Source organism: Chamaea fasciata, unplaced genomic scaffold, assembly GCF_029207755.1.
Source record: "Chamaea fasciata isolate MVZ Bird 193981 ecotype frontalis unplaced genomic scaffold, bChaFas1.0.hap1 SCAF_7, whole genome shotgun sequence".
NCBI lineage: Eukaryota > Metazoa > Chordata > Aves > Passeriformes > Sylviidae > Chamaea > Chamaea fasciata.
In genome coordinates, this window is record NW_027094092.1 from 15,835,959 (window position 1) to 15,847,919 (window position 11,961).

At 45.2% G+C, this 11,961-nt stretch overlaps 1 long non-coding RNA gene across 2 annotated transcripts; it reads right to left on the bottom strand.

Annotated features, from left to right (window-relative positions):
* Positions 1-328: 328 nt before the first annotated feature.
* LOC136292255 (uncharacterized) lies at positions 329-10,125 on the bottom strand. 2 transcript variants are annotated; one of them, XR_010721868.1, is made up of 6 exons: positions 9,912-10,125; positions 6,179-6,272; positions 5,101-5,187; positions 2,675-2,888; positions 1,929-1,965; positions 329-741 (listed from the first exon to the last, which is right to left on the bottom strand). It is a non-coding gene; the product is annotated as an uncharacterized lncRNA (long non-coding RNA). The 2 variants fall into 2 exon arrangements; XR_010721867.1 differs by lacking the exon at positions 1,929-1,965.
* Positions 10,126-11,961: the final 1,836 nt, after the last annotated feature.

Genomic DNA, 11,961 nt, shown 5'->3' on the forward strand with positions numbered 1-11,961 from the left:
GAAGTATTCTTTATCCATCAAAGCCAGATCTGTTTGAGGATAGGGTCAGTGTTATCCATAAAGCTGTCAAGAAATTTTCACAGGTTTTATCAGGTTTTCTGAACTGAACAAATCACTCCTGAATGTTTTTGGAAATCCTCATTTTTCGGTCTGACTAAAGGGAGTTTTCACATTTCAAGATGTGGGAGAAAACTGCCACTACTTTCAACAGCAAAAATCAATGCTTGTTAAAAGATGCAATTTTGTTAGATTATAAAACCTTTTTTATTCTCTCTAGAATACTTTACAATTATTTAAGTATCTAGATCATAAATAAAATACTGGTAAATATGAAAAAAATATTACTTTATTTGCAACTACTTCTGCCAGGAGCTAACAGCAAGGGCAGCGTTTGCTATGGATGCTGTTGCCACTCAAGCCCTGGTTGTTCCTGTACTCGGTGGCATGGGAAGCAGTGGTACACAATTTAAAGAGTTCTGCCAATTTAAAAAACCATTGAGAGGGGATACTGGAATGCAGTATTTCATCACCCAAATCCCCAAGCTGCAACCAAGCTACTGATTTTCTTTCTTGATATCCACATCTTAGTAATTGTTGCTTTGTTCCTGTCCTCAGAGGAATGACCCCGACCAAGGGACAGCTGTAGGCACTCCATCCAAGCAAGAGACAATGCCCACTGCCTCAGCTGCCCAAAGTCTTGGTCTTCACCCTTTGCAGCAAGGAATCCACATCCATCACAAACTGCAAAGAGAAGAAGGGGACCAGGACAATGAGGTGAAATGGTGAAAAAGCTGTTCGTCCCAAAGGGAGGCACAAACAGAAAAACCTTTTGGTCTTCCTCAGGGACTGCCTAAAGCACTTTGATCCAATCATGGCTTTAATGAGAAGGATGCCTCAGCTGTCCCTAAGCACACACCACCACTGGTGCTGGTGGACTAAGATACCCAGGGACCCAGACCACAAAAGAGAGAAGTAACCTCAGCAAACAGAAATTGAGGAGGACATTCAGTTTTGCTGCTTCTTTTATCTCTTCTTAACAGCCTAATTGGAGTGTAATGAATTTAGGGTTGGTGCTCACTGCCAAATTCGCTTCTTTGATGTGTTTTTGGCCTCTGTGCTACAAAAATGCAATGGGAACCAAAACCAAGATATTACACCTCCATAAAGTGTCTCTGGGTTTACCATGAGATTCCAATGCCTGTGCCAAGTGACCAAAGCCACTAACAGGCTGCTGCTCGCCAAGATGTTTGGGTAATGAATAAGAAGCACAGAGAGATGCCACTGTGAATCAGAGTGAGGAATGCACGCTAATGGCAACAGAGGTGGATTCTGGGCTGTAATGTGGAACAGAAGAGTGCTGTGGTCATGCTTCTCTGTGGCTGCAGCTTGCAGGAGCAGCTGGTGGTGCCTGAAGGCCTGTGGCAGGCGAGGAGGATTTTAGGAGGTAGGTGGAGTACCATGGTACAGGACACAATGACACAGCACCATGAGCTGCTCATGCTGCCAACAACCAGATCACTCTCAGGCCAAGGGTCTTTCCCCACCCCATTTTCACCATTCCTGCCTGAACTCCTGCAGATACATCTCTTTCCCACATGAGCCTATCATGCTTTGCTTGGCTCTCAGCAGGGCATCCCTACAGGCAAAGAGTAGCCACTACATCACACGTGAGTGTCCAACACAGTGCATGCTCAAGAGGTCACTGCCCACCACTGCCCACCACACACCCTGTCAGGGTGACCATCCCACCAGTGGGGCCAGCAGAGTCAGCAGGCTGTGCACGCAAGCAGCAGACAAAACTTGGAAAGGCCTCATTGCGGGATATCCAACCCTGCAGAGAAGAGAGGGATCCCCACCACCTCACTTACATCCTCCAGGTGAATGATAACCTGCCCTTGAGCACACATGGAAAACCTGGTGATGCTTACCAACTAAAATGTCCAAGGGCCCCACATAAAATTTCCTCTTAGAGACAAATAGATAAATTATGGGAGTTTGGTTCTGAAGAGGCTTCATTAAGCATGGATGTTTTTTCCTTTTTCTATTCAAACACCAACCAAGCAAGCTCATGTTAGATGAACTAGTTAGATGCGTCTATTCCAAAAATCACAGTCCAAAGGAAAATCCAACTGCTGATCTGTTTCCCTGTCTGCAATGATCTTGATCACGATAAAAAATGATGTGCCTCCTTGGAAAAATCGTGGCAAATGACAGTTCATGCACTTGCAGAACATTTAGGGATAAATTCCCACCCTATTTAAATCAATACAGCTATATCCATTTTAGGGAAGCTATCCCCAATTGACAGATCCTGGGAACTTGGCCCTGAATCTCTCCCTGACTCAAACAGCCTTTACCCTGTGACTGCATGTTTGAGACATGGGCTGCTGATAAGATAGGCTTCTAGTTAAATGCAGCCCTCCTTCAGCTATGATTCACATTTAAGAGCAGTTAAGTGGTCCAGCTGCTCTGGACACAACCATTCCCTCTGCAAGAAAAGCACTTTCTGGAAGAGGTATACTCACACAGCTTTGCTGGTAAGCAAGTTGCATACCCAAATACCAGAACTGTGCTCCAAAGCCGACACTATAGGCAGGGAGAAACCCTCTTGCTGCCTTGCAGTGGGCAATGTCACCTTAGCTCCATCAGATGTGAGTGGAGAGCTACTTCATACCTTGCTCATTATTCTGGGGAGAAATCAGGGAGCCTATAACTGAGCTTCTCTGTGTTCTGGAAGACTTAGGCATCCACATCAGCCATGCGTGGGTAGCATTTAATGGGCCAGTAGTAAATTACTGTCCCATGGGACCAGCAAGGCAGCCCCTGAGACCAAGAGGTGTGCAGCTCCCGTGATCAGAAAGCATCCTCATCTTCTCAGTAAAATACACCTGTCAAAGCAAAATGGAAATTGGACACTACCTGAGCATTAACCCTATGGTTTCCTCGAGTTCCACAGGGAACTCAGTGCTCCACTTGCTGCTCCCGGGGACCACATTGCTTGGCCATTGCCATGAGCACATCAGACCATACACGTGCAAGCAGACATTCTCAGCTGATGGGTTGGAACAGTTCCTTCTACTGAACATCTGGACTTACACATATAAACTACTCAACACTCTCTTCCAGAATTACAGAGTCTTTCATATCTTATCTCTCAAAAACCACTTATCAGCCCACGGCTTTCAGACTTCAGTCTCTCTCGTCTGCCAGAGTGGAACCCAGCCATGTTAAAACATGAATAACAGCAGTCCCTCTCTCCTCTCCCACGCTGATGGCTACAGCTCCTCTGATGGGGGCTTGAACTTTGGGGGCAGCAGAAATAGCTCCATCCACCTTCTGCTGTGGACTGGCAGAGGAAGTTTAGCAGAGTTTAACCACGGGACAATAGATCACTGGAGCATGAATGCCTCCTCCCATCCCAAGCTGAGAAAGGTGACAAGCTTAATGTACATATTTATTCTCTTAATTATGATGACAGACAATAAGGAAACATTTGTAAGGTCACATTGCTGCTGCCTGGGCTTTGGGCACGCCCTAGAACCGCCACATCAAACACACAGAACAAAAGACAGATTTGCGCCCATAAATGAATATTAATAATTGGAAATAGTCTGGACTTTTTGTCAAATAAAGACTTCTTTCTAAATAACCCTTTTTTTTAATGCTAACAAAATGCTCAGAGAAAGTTTCATTTATGTTATTTCAAAAGTGCTGTTCAGAAGAGGAGAGAAATTCTTTTATCGTCCTCTCAGTTTTTCCTCTCCCCTTTCCTTTTGAAGAAAAGAAAGGTGCAGAGGAGGAAGTGCAGGAAGGGCTTTTGAGCTTGTAAGCCATGAAAACACTTTGAGTTTCAGATTCATTGGGCATCAAAATTTCCACATGGTCCCCTTCCAAACTTTTCAAATCTTTCCATAAAAATTCTGAAATGAAATGGAAATTTCTTCCTCTGAGCCATAAGAGATGACATCATTAGACTTCAGCATGGTGCTAAAAACATGTGTGTGTGCTGCAGCAACAGATACCAGTCTAGACATCACAGCAACCAGAACCAAAGCAGACCAAGGGGGCTCTCAGCACGCTGCTGGGGCTGGTGCTGCATCAGGCAGGATGGAGATGGGGCTGGGAGGAGGAAGGCAGTGATGTTACAGCAGAGGAAAGCTTAACATAAAACAGGATCATCACTAGCTCTGGACTAGCTTAGCTAACATATTTCTCAGCTGTATGGACCGCACATGGGTCGTACATGTTTTTGTTCAGTCCAAGAGAGGTCTGTCGCAAGAACAACTGTCTCTTCTTTTGTTATGAAACTGAAGTTCAGGCACAAATCTCGCCTGATGAGTCTCATTCCAGCTGCCAATGATACAATCCAGAGAATTAACATGATCATCAGGTACCAACTGGGAAATGGTGGGAACAAGATCTGTAATAGCAGTGGCAGGAAGAGAGGGTACAGGTGCCTTCCCTTCTCCTCCCCAAGTGTCCCCCCAACACACATGCACTTTGGCCCCCATCAGCCAGTCCTCTCTGGCAAAAAATCATGCTTTCAGATGCTGCTGCCAAACCTCAGAAATGTATATTGCTGTTCTGGCTATGTTCAGGAGGAAGGGGAAGGGAAAGCAGTGTGCAATTTTCAACAGTTTCTCCTTGGAGAGGGGCCCCCTAATTTTCTGAAAGGGGCCATCGAGGAGGGGGGAGAAAAAGTAAGAGGCTCTGTCCCATTCTTATCCCTTTTCCCAAATTAGTTATACATGGGGAATTCATGATGGAGTTCCCTCTTTGGGCTCTGAGCCTCAAAACATTTCATAACATGCAAAGTCCTTCTAAAACCTTTTGATCACATCCCTACTGAGACTGCTGTGTTTATGTGCAGAGCTGTGCACATGGGCAGATGCTGAAGGGAAAGACAGGCAGCAGAAGTATCCTGCGCTTGTGGCACTGCAGGTAGGGTTTGCGAGACAACCACAGCAAGGGAATAAAACCCAGCAAGAAACCACAATACACAGAACAAAACAACTGTGGGACAAAGGCCACTGGTGCTGCTGTGAGAACCCAGCAACATCAGTCACAAATCCCTTCCATGCCGCTGTCAGGAAAACCTACCTGGAAACTTGAAGTTGGCTCTTTGCTGTGTTGAAACCTAGTACACGGACTGCTCAGTGCTCTTTATTCAATGGGAAATTACCCAGTCTGCACAGAAACAACCCAAAATGAAGATATTGACTCAACCTTATGCCTTGACCAAACAGGTTTGACATCAAGCAAGGACCACTAAGTGCCAAGCCTGGAGATGATTTCCACAAGCCCATGAGAGGCTGGAAACCTTGGGATTACAGCGCATCTCCCTGCCCTATGTGGTTTGATTACAGTCCTTCATAGCTTCAAAACCTTATAGATAGAATAAATGGCTACTGGACTTAAGTCATTTAGGATCCTGCAGTCCAGTCACAGTTTTTCAGCTGACCAAGATGGGCAGAAACCTCTTCTCAGATTGACCAGCATGAGGTCTGCAAGCCAAGACCCTCAAAGGCATTAGATCCTCTTAGAAATCAGTGGTGCTTGGGCATTTTAGTAAATATATTCAGGGACCTGGACTGAAATAACAATGCCCACCCCCTAAAAACTTAACTTATGTTAAGTGTCTGAAAAAGGTGACTGCAAGACTGATGCATTTCTGGAAGTCTAAGAAGAGGTATTGGTATTTTGCTAAATTTTACTTGAAACTGCTTATTTAAAAAGAGCTCAACTGGTTTAATTAAAATTCATGGTAAATAGATTTCCTTTCTCCAGTGCCAGTGCTTTGTATGGACACATTCAAAGGCATTTACTTCCATTTGGTTAAACTTCATAACTGACTCTTCTAAATGTTTCCACATGGTAGCTTGAATTATTTTTTTCTTTTTTCTTTTTCTTTTTAACTAAATCAATTTTAAACCAATTTTCATTACATTGGTGGTTTTGCATGTCCACAAGGCCTGTGGGCCTCTAGGATTTTAAAACTTGGCATGAAATTCAGCCCAAAATGCCAAGTGCTGAAACCCAGTGAAAATGAAACCATTACAATCTGTAGGGGAAGCTGCCTGCCACTCAGCCCTGCCCACGCTGCTGGCTGGACTGAGAGCACCTTCCCTGGGGCACCAGCCCTACACCAAACTGCATGCTAGGAATGGCTAAAACTCACCTCTGGACACTGCCACCACTCCATCCTAAGTAGGTCTGGGATTTGGCAGCAGTGAGCTCAAATCCTGGCTGGTGGAAATCGCTTGAAGCACAGCCTGTGAGAAGATCAAAATCCTGATCAGGAGCCTCTTTAAAACTGTGGCTTCAAAGCTGACTGGAAACCTGGCCCTGGGCTTCCCTGCAATTCAGCTTGGGTTTGGCTGGTGTTAGGTTTATTGCACCTAGTTTAGGGCTTTATTGTGAACATTTTGTGGAGATTCAGCTCTTGAAATTAAATGGCCTCTGTGGTTCAGAGCCTGGACCAGTGTCCCTAACATCCATAAACGCCATGCCAATCTATTTATTTTCATGTAAAAGTAGTTGAGGGTCTGATGCTTTATTTTCAAGGTACAGGTCATTCCTGTGTGTTATCAAGTCAGTAAAATCGCATGGACGGATGGATGGATGGATGGATGGATGGGTGGATGGGTGGATGGGTGGATGGGTGGATGGGTGGATGGGTGGATGGGTGGATGGGTGGATGGGTGGATGGGTGGATGGGTGGATGGGTGGATGGGTGGATGGGTGGATGGGTGGATGGGTGGATGGGTGGATGGGTGGATGGGTGGATGGGTGGATGGAGACTACTGACTGCTGCATATTGGAGGGCCTTGACTAACAAAGCAAGTTTTTAAACTGGTGAGGAACCAGGTTTGTTATGGGCCTGTTTTCCACCACTGAGTCTAGTAAGTAAACCAAAAAAACAAAATGATGTCTTGTAGAAGCACCCAGCAATTGGGATGCTTCAAAGTAAGGACAGCAGCCTTAGAAAAAAACACTAGCAGAGGTGAAGGTTTTCGGCCTCCCAGAAGTTTTGGAGCAATGAAGAAAACCAATAATACTGCTGGTTTCCAACACTACTGCTTTTGATACCTCTAGAAGTAGAACAGAATGGTTTTATTTACTGTTCAACTCCTTTTCCCCCACAAAACCCCTCAAAATGGTGACCATTCAAAGCAGAGCAAAGATGATTCTTGGCAAAGGTTCAGCTTGGCTCCTGTTATTGAGGGGAATGTGGTCATGTTGCTAAGACAGTGGCCTAGGAGTCAGGCCACCCTTCTTGGCTATCCCACCACCCCACCACGTAACCTTGGAAAGTCACATTTCCCCTCCATGGCTCCACATTCCTTGCCATCCTGCGCCTCTTGGCTATTCAGGCTGCCAGCTTTATGGTCCAAGTCTGTCTCCGGCTGTTCTAGCTACCCCCATAATTATGAGAATTTGATACATGCTGCATTCCAGCACCCCTTTCCACAGAGCTCTGTCAGACACCATGCCAGCTTCTACCATCCCTTCCTGGGACATACATGCACTGTGAAAGACAATCTGCCCCCATCACCCACCAGAAGCACCCCAACCTCCATCTCTAAAGGGAGTACGACCCAGGGAGTCACTGTTTAGCAGTGACAGTGCAAAGGTATGCTCTTGAAGCATAAGAAATATGAGGGGTTTGCCCCGAGGTGCACCTCTGCCTCATCATGCATTTGTCATGACTGCTTGAGTCAGGCCAAGGTTATATCCCTGACCTCAGAGGGCTGTTGAGATTTCTGGCAATCCCTTGACTTTGCAGCCTGGCATGCATGCACCTTTTTGCAAGCATGACTGCAATGCATGCAGTCACAGGGTCCTTTATGACCAGCGTAGCCAAAAGCACCAAGAGAATGTCTGGGTGAGACACTAGCACCTCTTTTCTTTAACAGAGGCTAAACCTCTGCTGTGCCAGAGGCAGGACTTTTACAAACAAAGTATGAGACTTTTTTCTTCCCTGTTTTGCTCTAAGGATCCTTAACTCCAGGAGCCACCACACCACTAAGCGCACGGGTCCAAAATCTCATTGAAGGCTGATCGCCAAACGCCTTCAGGCAGCAGCTTGCTCAGTAGCTGCTAAATTATCTCTGGGTAAGGCCTCCCATGCTGGGCACTGGGCATACACACATGGAAGGACAGTCCCTGCATGATGACTTCTCAGCCTCAACAGGGAAGTGACACAAAGGGAAGAAGAATAAACAGTATTAGCGAGATCACTGTGTAGAGAAGTGGTAAACGTGGGATTAAAACTCAGAGAGCACCAATCAGCTGCCCTGCACACCAGGGCACTTGGTGCCTTCACTCCTTGCATGGCATTTCCATGCATGTACACAGACACACACATGTGTGAGTGTGTTTATATATGTGTAAAGATGGATGTAGACACATGTGAAGATACATTGACAAAGACTGAATGGCATACATATGCACATCACAGCTGCAAGGAGGACGTTGTGATTTGCCCTGTGCTACCTGTCAGGGGCTCACAGCCCCTCATGGAGAGTCCCTCCTGACCTGACCCAGCAGGAGCCGCACCCCATGATGACGTCTCCGGGCTGAGCCAGCACAAGAAGCTGGGATTTCCAAAGGCTCAGGCAGGACAGGCAGATGACTGCACTGAGATACTGTCTCAGCTCCTTCTCAGAGTTTGGTGCTGTGTGTTTTATCAACAAATAACATGTCTTTACTACTGCCAGCCCTGCTGAACCACTGAAGCTGCAGACAAGCAAGCTGTGTTTGCTTCTCTTTCATTTGTCATCAACACAATGGCCAGCCAAGTTCTCATTCCAGCATCTTACTTGTTGGTAGCAACAAAAACAGGCAAAAAGGGAAAAGCTGATTTTTGGCAGGCTGTGGGTATTCAGAAGCGTAGGTTTGTATAGGTAAAGTGAAAAAGGCCCAGTATGAAAATCACTGGGGAAATAGAAACTTTAGTAAGCAAGAGTTTAAAACCATAAAGTAGGCTGGTTAGATTTTCAGATTCCCCTATTTCTGTTCTCTGGGATGCTGTTGTGTATTAAACCTCTCCCTTCACCAACACGGAGGGGCCTCAAGTTAAGTGACAACTGAACTTGGTCAGAAGGAGACAGAGAAACTTTCTGCAAGTGTTTCACTTCCTAAGGGCTGCACTCAGGCACCATTCCAGGTCTGGATCACAGTCCTGCTGTTTACAGGATGCAGAGCACAGGGCAGGGAAAATGCAGGGAAGAACAGTGACAGACACCACTGAGGGAATATCTCTGGACTATGATAGTAGGTTGCTGAAAGGGAGGAACAGTTTTGAAACATGAGCACAGAGATAAAAATCTATTCCAAGGTGAGGATGAACTAAATATGTCAGAGGCCTTTCAGCACAATCTGGGCACATGTGAGCCCATCTAAATAGTAAACAGCAAATTTACTACTAATACCCTCCTAATTTATTTATGGAGCCCTATCACACTGAAAATCTCTGTCATCTCCTTCACACACCGATCACCTGGCACCAGAGGAGCTTTGCCTTGCCTTTGCTACCTGTTTTTAGAGATAAGCACTAAATAAGAGCCCTGCAAAACATGATAAGGCCCACGCTTCAAGATGGTTGACTGAAAATACTCATTTTTCAACTTGGGGACATTTCACAGGCTGTCTTAGTGCCTTGGAGCACCTCAAGCAGCGGAAGGAAGAGGAAATACAAGCACAGAAGCCAACAGAATCAGCCCCTGGGTTGGGGAATCCCTCCTCACACGTATACATGTGCATATGGATATATATCCACATTTGTCACTGCTATGGCAACTAAGACAACAAAGATATCCTTTTAAAGGCCCTGCAGTAAGAAGGAAAAATATTTTGCTATATATATCACTGCCTATTGACGTCAAAAAAATAACTTAAAATAAACTAACCTGTAAGTTTGGATCACGCTGGTCCTTTTTCCTCCTCTGTGGATATTGGAATAACGTTCACGTCACAATGACCATCTGTTACCTTTCATGGAAAAAGTAACCAAAGAGAGCTGAGCTAGAAAGTTTTCTATCAAACCTTCTCACACACGCTCACTGAAGCAACATAAAAAGCCCCCTCTCCTAAAACCTATGGAGCCCTGTAATCCTGAGGGTCTCATTTAGTCCTTTCACAGGCAAAACCCATACTGACATCAGAGGGAAATTGCCAATTTTGGTAATTAGTAAAAACTAAGAACCCGTGGTAAGCTGTGATAATTAATTCAGCTGAGCAGCTAAAGAGTTCACTGGGAAAAAAAGCAAGAAGGAAGTCTGGGCTGAATTGTAGAAAGAAAACATTCCATATAAAAGTCATTTTCGGAAGTTTGTTTTCACAGCAAAGATCTTGTAGATCAGGGCATCCTATCTCCTGTGCATGTGTCTGTAGCACCATGCACAGTGAGACTGACATAACTTGTGCTCTTTCCACTGATGCTAGAAGTGCAATTATTTTATTGACAGCACCAAGTTGCTGCTATATATCTAATAAATACAGGTAAATGGATTTATGAGGCAGAGAGGAAGGTAGGGAATTTAGGACCTTAGTTTGCACTGGGCTGTACTAACACAACCCTACTAAAGTCAAAGTCTGAGGTAATCAAGCACAAGCAATGCAATGGGAAGCCCCACAGGGGAACAGTCTGGATGCTGGTGATGGTTCACACATGCCAAGGCATGGGGGCATCTTTGGCATGGGATTGCTTTACAGCTCCTTGCCCAGTGCCCAGAATCATCAAATGCAGCCTCTCCCATCCCTCAGCTAGCAGGAGGACATGAGAAACCTCAGCTATGTTCCTATCCCAAATCATCTATTTTGCTCACCTGAGGAAGATTGTGGGGAACTCTCTCAAGCCCCTTTTGGCTCAACACATGTTTTAATCTGGCTTGAAGGAAGCTGAACTGCCTGTATGTCCTATAAGAGCCCCACAGAGTGGGTTGAGGTGTTCTCAGAGCATGAGATATGCCATGATTCTCTCGAAAGCACCAGGAATATTTCAAAGCAACAGAATTTATTAGAGGTTTTTTGAAGGCAGACCTCTCTTACTCAGTATGGTGAGTTTGAACAGATATAGCAAATGCAATGAGTCACTGGAGCATTGTGGGCTGTTACATACTATTAAGTCATCTGCAAGCCCATGGTGAACCCATTTGCAATGTGGTATTACACGGCCACTTGATGTGTTGTGGATTTGGGTCTGTTCCTCTTCTCCTCAGGGTTTGTTTTTCTTCCCTTTTTGGTTTTCTTTGTAAGTCAAGCTAGAGACTACAAATAACAAAAGCTAACACAATTCGAGCAGGTTTGAAGCAGACTTATGAAGGAAAATCCGCAATCACATAGGTTTTTAGAGGTTCAGAAATTTTGCCTTCTCTCAAATTCTCCCAGGTCACCTGGTTTTCAAAACTGCTGGAATTGCTGCAATTCTCACCCCTCCTGCCCATCTGTCCCAAGTTTCCCCCTTAGCACAGGAAACCAGAGTTTGATTTACCCCTGGGCTGCAGAGTAGCACTGACAGCACTCATCCAGCAACGTGGTACTTCAGTGTCCTGCATTACTTAACTCCCAACTGGTGAGCATTAAGATACACATCTGACTTTTCTCACATCTGCTATCTCCCAAATTCATCTGCCATCTCTTGTGCCATCAGTCACTTCAGCTCTCCCCTACAACGATTTCCTGAAGTACTTTGCCTAGAGATTGCCCTCAGTGGCTCAGCCTGCAGGGCCTTTACCTTGTGGACTTGAACAAAAGACATAATGGAAGAGCCCCTCCTTATTTTTAAATCTTTTTAACATCCAGTCTCCCTGTATATTTTCTCTCATGGTAGAGGAAAAGACATAGGTATCTTTGGGAGATCTCCTCCCTACCTTTCCTCATCTGCTTATATGAATTTAGGAAGGAAATACACTTAAATTTCTACTGACTGTAGTCTTCTTCAGCCCTGATTTGTAGAAG